This window comes from Amphiura filiformis, chromosome 1, assembly GCF_039555335.1.
Source record: "Amphiura filiformis chromosome 1, Afil_fr2py, whole genome shotgun sequence".
In the NCBI taxonomy this organism is placed as follows: Eukaryota; Metazoa; Echinodermata; class Ophiuroidea; order Amphilepidida; family Amphiuridae; genus Amphiura; species Amphiura filiformis.
The window spans coordinates 11,793,648-11,801,201 of record NC_092628.1 but is presented as its reverse complement, the minus strand read 5'-3'; positions in this window follow the sequence as shown (position 1 = coordinate 11,801,201).

Sequence of the window (7,554 nt, the reverse complement as noted above, 5' to 3'; positions counted from 1 at the left end):
TATTGATATAAATATGTTAGCTATGTATGTGATATAACATTCCAAGACTTATTTCACTGTATGTAGCAATTCATACAGGGTCAGTATTGCCATTTGTTGCAGGGTCTGTCCAACCACCGAATCTGCATGATTTTCAATTGAGCTTGGAAATACTATTCTGGGAATTACAATTGAATGAACACAGCTTTCAACAGCTGTATTCGATACAATTGCTATCATATTTTGCATAATTTCAAACTACAACAGGAACATCACGCTATGTCAGGCTGTGTTCATTCAATTGAAATTTCCACTGTAAACATTTTTTTTTCAACAGAACATGTTGCTGGTGCTCATTTAGTTTCCTACTTTCAGTATTTTGTGATATATTATGTAAATTACAATTAAATATGATATAACGTGCCATATCTATCATAACGTGCCATAACTATTCAGTCAGTACTGATTTCTTGCAGCTCTATGGGGTTGTTCAACCACAGTATGTTTTCAATCTTGTTCAAAATACAGTTAGCTTCATTCAAATCATGATTTTAAATTGAGTGTGGAAATACTATACAGTCCAACCTCCCTTATCAGGACCTCATTTATAAGGATCTCTCTGTTATCCGGACATGTGATCTTCATAGAAAAAACATGTTTTTCATGTTTTAATTACCCCATTTTGAGTAAACTTTTGTTGTCTCAATGTTAGCATTTTAATGCAGAATTACATGTAATTCACTTATCCGGATTTTTCACTTATCCGGCCAGTGCTTGGTCCCATCATGGCCAGATAAGAGAGACCGGACTGTACAAGTGTTTTTTCCCCTCATCAGAACATTTAACTACATGTGTTGGTCCTTATCATAACTAAGTTGAATTTGGTTGGAATTTGTGGGGTATATTTTAAATCAATTACCCCAATTCGAACCATTTAGTGGCTTAAATAGTATGCAAACCACAATTTAAATCGTGGTTTGCAGCATACCCTAGCAGAATAATATATTATGTTTCATATCTGGAATTTCGGACATGTGATTTGTATGTTGTTTTCTTACATTGCCAAAAGAAAATCAAACGCATATCATGTAAATGTTTTTTTTTTTATGTTGTTACGGGTTAACAAATCTAACATTGGATCCAAGCTAACCTCAGGGTGTGTGATGTGTAAAGTTAAGATATGAAAAAAAAAAGTTGTAAAATATTCCATCCAGTATTTTGTTTACATTAAATATGTTGTAAATAGTAAAAAAAAAACCATTTGGATCTCCACAAATTTGATTTTGAGATCCACATTCAGTTGTCTTCCCGTCCAAATTAAAAAGTGGTCATCATTTTTGTGCAATTAAATATTTGTGCTGCTTCGATTAAAAAAAAATTGTTTTTTTTTTATTTAGTAAATTTCAAGATGGTTTCTACATACTGTCACATACTAAATAAACAAGGGAGCATTGTGGTACACTGGTTAAGGTGTTTGCCTTTGGTGCGAGAAGTCCCGGGTTCAAATCTCTGCAGGACAAAAAAAAAATCCACTCTCCCCGTGGCATCTGGTTGACCCATGATAAAAGACCTTGTTAGAATCGGTTCCGATCAGGGTAATTCAGCCATTGCATGGTTCTGCCATGTGCAAGGAGAGCCTCAATCTGGCAGCATGCATTAATGGGAATTGAACCAGTCACATATAGCATTGTGTAAAGTTAGGTAATTCTTTCATGTCATGCCAGTTCAAGGCTCTCCTTGCATCATGGCGGAAACATGTAATAGGCGAATAAGCCAGGTTGTTGGCTAAACTTGCCTGTCCTGTAAAGATGCCCTGATCAGCTATCTACGGTGACCCACTTCACCTCATCACTTGTGCCAGCATTATCTCCTAGATATCAGCTGTTAATGCCTAATATACTTGACACACACAAAAAAAACCCACCAGTTTTGCACCATTTTAATACTACTCAAGTCCAAGACTGAAAAGGTATACAAAATAGCATAGCACAAAAATGTCCACTTTTGAGAATAAACAGTTTGTAATAAGATTAATGGTGCTGCTCAGCATGTGGTATATATTATTTCCACATTTTTTTTCTGTGTTTTATTTTCAAAAATATGATAATGTCTTTCTGACATGGTGCTTTCCAGGATATGATACCTCCAGGGTGTTTTTTTCCCTGCAGTGAATGGTAGCAAATTCACTGAATTAACTTGCCAAATATAGTTTTCCCAAGTATAGAGAAACTGGGAATGATGCACAGTTATGCAAAATAAGTAGTTATTGTAGGCTTAAGATTTTGTGTTTCATAACAAACTTTTCTAGCTTAATTTCATATATATTTTCATTTACTAAAACACATTTATTTTCATTATATATTGTAGTTGTAGTGCTAGCCTTGTGTAACAGTGATGTATTTTAATTTTTTTAGGTGTTGCAGATGTGACAGTAGTAAGTAGTTATATTTAAACAATCAACATCTTGAAGTTTTTCCCAAGTGATTAAGTTGAGATTTTTTTTTCGAAATGAAAGAAAGAAAGTACCTTTCGCAAAAATTAATTTCATTTTGGCAGGGAAAAATTGTCAGTATCAGGGGAAACAAGTCATTCATAAATAAAATTGTAGTTTTTGTTCATGTTTAATATTTTTCAACCATACAACTCTTTATATTGTTAAAAAATACATGTATTACACCTGAGGGCCAGAATTCACCAAAGGGATCGATTTTAAGCTGGCCTGTGACTAAATGACCACAGATGCCATCGTTGATGATAGCCCATTGAATTTGAAGGATAAAAAATAGTGTTCGGTGTACGCTATGATTAAATTTGAGCCATGTCTGTCCAATATTTCAAGTATAAAAAGATTGTTCGTATTAGAAAGAGTTGGTATGCTAAATCTCATGTCCATTGTATTTTGTTGTTATCATGAATAATTTAAAATTCAGAATATACAACATTTAGGTAAACTTGCTTTTGGGATAAGGGTCTTTAAAAGATGCATACAGGTACCTTGAAAATTTTTGTTTGTTTGTTTGGATATGGTATCCTAATTAGCAAAGTGCAAAAGAATTAGTAAATCACATACTGACTTTTTTCATTCCCATTTGGTGTTGTGTAATTGTAGTGCATTGATGCTATTTGCTGTAGAAGTAGTGATGTAACAGGATCTACACTATTTTTAAATGTATTGCCCTGCACTATAAGCAGACTCATCACCTGTATATGTGTGCAATCATAGATTGAATACATACTGCTCTTTTCCAAGGGTACTAATCTGACAGCATAATGTGAAATTTCTATAGGTATTTGTTCCCTGTTCTTTGCTAATCTATGCTGCAATGTAGCGGAACAGTATAATGTCTAGTGCAGGGCAATACATTCAAAAATAGTGCATACCCATCCTATTAGACTGCGATCACATAGAAGTATACGGTATTCGCTATACGAAATACACTCTTTCTATCAGGCTGAGTTCACATAGGAGTATACTATGTGAACTCAGCCTGATCGAATGAGCGTATAGGGAATATCGTATACTGTATACTTCTATGTGATCGCAGCCTTACATCACTATTTCTATGGCAAATTCTTTTCAGTTATATCCAAATCTCAAAAAGTAACAAAATTTGACATGTTACAAGTTTTATAAGGTATATTGTTTTAAAAATGACAAAATTAGAAGAATAAGAATCGCTTTCCAAATCAAGAAATCAAAATTAATCTCACTTGAACAAAATAGTGAGATCAAGAACAAAGGTTTGTTCATAATGGTGTAATCAATACTTTTTTTGTAAAGCGGTTCGGTAAATAAATAAGGTTTTTTTTAGATCAGGAAGTAAGAAAACTATGAGGTACTATATTTTGTAAATCTATGTGATAATAAGATCAGGAATGATTGTTTTCATCTCAGTTTTGTGTAATTGTGTTTTGTATTAACAATAACAGGGTGTTTCATGTTGGTACTTTCAATATGAAGATAAAAAAAAAGTTCACAAATAAAAGAATTATGTTAACATTTAATTTTTTTATCAAGTGCTGTTTTGTTTGTCGTGTTCATATTAGTATTAATGAAGTAGTTATTTACTGCTGATATAGTTTATCTGCTGCTGATATTGGTATTGTCTGATGAAGTAGCAATCTACAGCTGGTATTGGTGAAGTAGCTATCTACTGTTGATATCAATGTTGTTGAAGTAACTACTGCTGATACTGGTATTGGTGAAGTAACTATCTACTGTTGATATTGATGAAGTAGTCATTTACTGCTGTTAGAGTATTGATGAAGTAGCTACATACAGCTGTAGCCATCTACTGCTGATGTTGGTGGAAGTAGCTATCTACTGCTGACATTGGTATTGATAAAGTATTAAGTTGCTATCTACTGTTGAAATCAATGTTGATGAAGTAACTTTCTGATGCTGATATTGGTATTGATGAAGTAGCTACCTAAATTCCAAATACTGAAACTGATTTCTTCCTAGATACAGGGCATTGACGAACTACCCAATATTAGCAGTAGATGCAGGCATTGATGAACTACCCAATATTAGCAGTAGATACAGGCATTGATAGTAGATAAAGGCAAAAATGCCTCCTTTGGCCCCCATGGACCAGATTGTGTCATATATAGGCATTAATGTACTACACCCACATTCAGCAGTAGATATAGGCATTGATAAACATTATGCCCCAAGAAGATGCAGGCATTAATGCACACCCCAAAATCAGAAATAGATGCAGAGCATTGATTCAGGGATAAAATTGGGACGGTAAAGTGTCCTTAAAATTTGGACAACAAATTGACAAATGGGAACGAAAATTTGGCTTTGTCCCCTGGGGGTCGAGCCAGAGGGTTTCTACACATTTCACACTGCAGGAGACACCATTTCTGAGGGTAAAATTACATTCAAATGGATTAAAAAATAAGGTTATTTTGAGAAAAAAGGCCTAGATAACAGCCTTGAAGACTATCTATTATACATGTAATATTCTTCAAGGCCTGTTTTCTCAAAATTATACCATAAAATATGCAAATTAGGTACCTAAGCCCAGGCAATTTGAGCAGAATTAGCACCCCAAAAGGCCATTTTTAACATAAAAACCTGTTTTAGACTTTTTTGATAAAATGCTTCCTTCATCCCAAAAAAGTGGTTTTAAATGTTCAGTTTCCTATACTTTTGTACATGAGAGACATTCTCTTAAGTATTTTTTGGCCTAATAACATGGCTGAAATGGATATATAAACTGAGCTCAAAAAGAAACTTATAAATTTTTCACAAGGTCATATCTTGAAATCCTGTCCATCAAATTGAACCAAAATTACACACAGATTTACTTCAATACTCTACTTTTAACACATGTCAGTAACCAAGCAGTTATCCAACTGACACAACAGCAAAATGCACTGACACGGAACAGCTTCCTGGACCACATTCACAGCCCAGCCCTGTTTCATGAAAAAAGTGTATGAAAAGTAGAAAGCAGCACCGTTTTATCATCTGTGCAAGGATCTTGTGTGCATTCTCACAGATTTTTTGTCCTGGGTGCCAAATGTTGGGCTGTGAAAGTGAAGGAAGTCCAGGAAGCTGTCCCATGACAGTGCATTTTGCTGTTGTGTCAGTTGGACAACTGCTTGGTTACTGACATGTGTTTTGAGTAGACTATTAAGGTAATCATGTGTGTAATTTTGGTTCATTTTGATTGACAGTATTTTAAGATATGACCTTGTGATTCACAAGTTGTAAAAAAATATAAGTTTCTTTTTGAGCTCAGTTTATAATGCGCAATATAAAAACGACGATTCATCACATTTTTGATCCCCCCCTATTTTTTTGTTAAATATTTTTGGCTAAAAAAGCAAGTTATATGCCCTAAATTACTTGTTATTTAATGTTGGAAACCATAGAAATACTGCTACTTAAAAAAAATTGCCAATTTATGTTTACAAAGTTGGATAAAGTTGTACATTTTAATTACTTTTATTTCTACTGAACAGCTAGCAATGTAAACTGCTCCAAAAAAGAAACTTACCAGGTAAGAAATTTGCCTGTCAAATTCAAACGACAAATTGTGTTACACTAAATGGGACATGAGTGGAAGCAGTGTTAATTTACGCGAATTTTGACACCTCATTTGTTGCAAACGGATGAGTATTTTTGAAGTTATGCTTATTTAACCGAACCTATCCACTGGAATGAAAGTTGCACTCATACCACTTGAGATGGTTGGCAGTATACAGGTGTAATCAGTGCTCTCCTCTTCTTCTTTGCATGACTAACTTTCCTATTGCTTCTTGTGAGGATGAAGAATGATCAAAGTTCATGTGTCTGTTTATTGTGTGAATTCATTGGGGCGGACCTGCAACTTTCAAATTTGATAGTAGGCTTGTTCAAATGAGCATAACTTCAAAAGTTTTGATCTGTTTACGACAAATGAGGTGTCAAACTCACGTAAATGTACACCGCTTCCACTCATATGCTATTCAGTATAATACGATTTGTCGTTTGAACTTGACAGACGAATTTCTTACCTGGTAAGTTACTTTTTGGGACCAGTTTATATTATATACCTCATATATAGATTCCTGTCATCTGATTGGTTAAAAGTGCAGTCATTGAATTAGCTATGCCCTCCTTTTTAAGAATTACGTAAAAACTGAACTATTCCCCAGGCAATAGTCTTTTAAAAAGACTATTCCCCGGTAATAGTCATTTTCACATCATCGGCGCGAGCGATGGCGTGTTCGCGATTACGCAGCGATGGCGTGTTCCCGATTACGCACGCGTGCCAACGCGATGCCTACCAGTTGCGGTGACGCGATCGGTTCATAAAGAAAATCTTTCTTTGTAAATTTTACCATGGCCTATATGAACAATAAAATAGGCCTTTTAACCAATCAGATGACAAAAATCTATATTAATTCGGTATATAAAACAAATATTGACTGCTTTATTTGGGACATGGTTAAGATTATAGGCCCGCGGTGATCTCAAAACCATGCTATGACCCTCGGCTGCGCCTCGGGTCATAGCATGGTTTTGAGATCACCTTGGGCCTATAATATTAACCATGCCCCTCATAGCAGTCAATATTTGTATACTAATTCAATGTGTTCCTGACTGTTCAATAGAAGCAAAAGTAATCAAAATGTACAACTTCATCCAACTTGTAAAATAAAATTGGCAATTTTTTTTAAGTAGCAGTATTTCTATGGTTTCCAACCTTGAATAACAAGTAATTTAGGGCCTATAACTTGCTTTTTTGGCCAAAAATATTTTTTGAAAATTAATTAAAAAATTTTTTTTTTTAGAAAATCTGAATTCTGATTAAAATCGGAAGATTGGCATCTCTGAATGTTACATCTGAAGGCAATGCCATTTTGAATCATTTCTATGACTATATCGCAATACACAGGCAAAAGAGGCTCATTTTGAACGGAATGACAAGCACTCAACACAGTTTTATTCTTTGGGTACAGTTAGTTTTATTATTTGAATACTTTTCAAAATAAATTTCACAAAGCAACTGCTGCTTAAATGCCATCAATTATAGTAAAGGGTTCACAAGTTCCCTCTAAGGATTTTAAAAATAA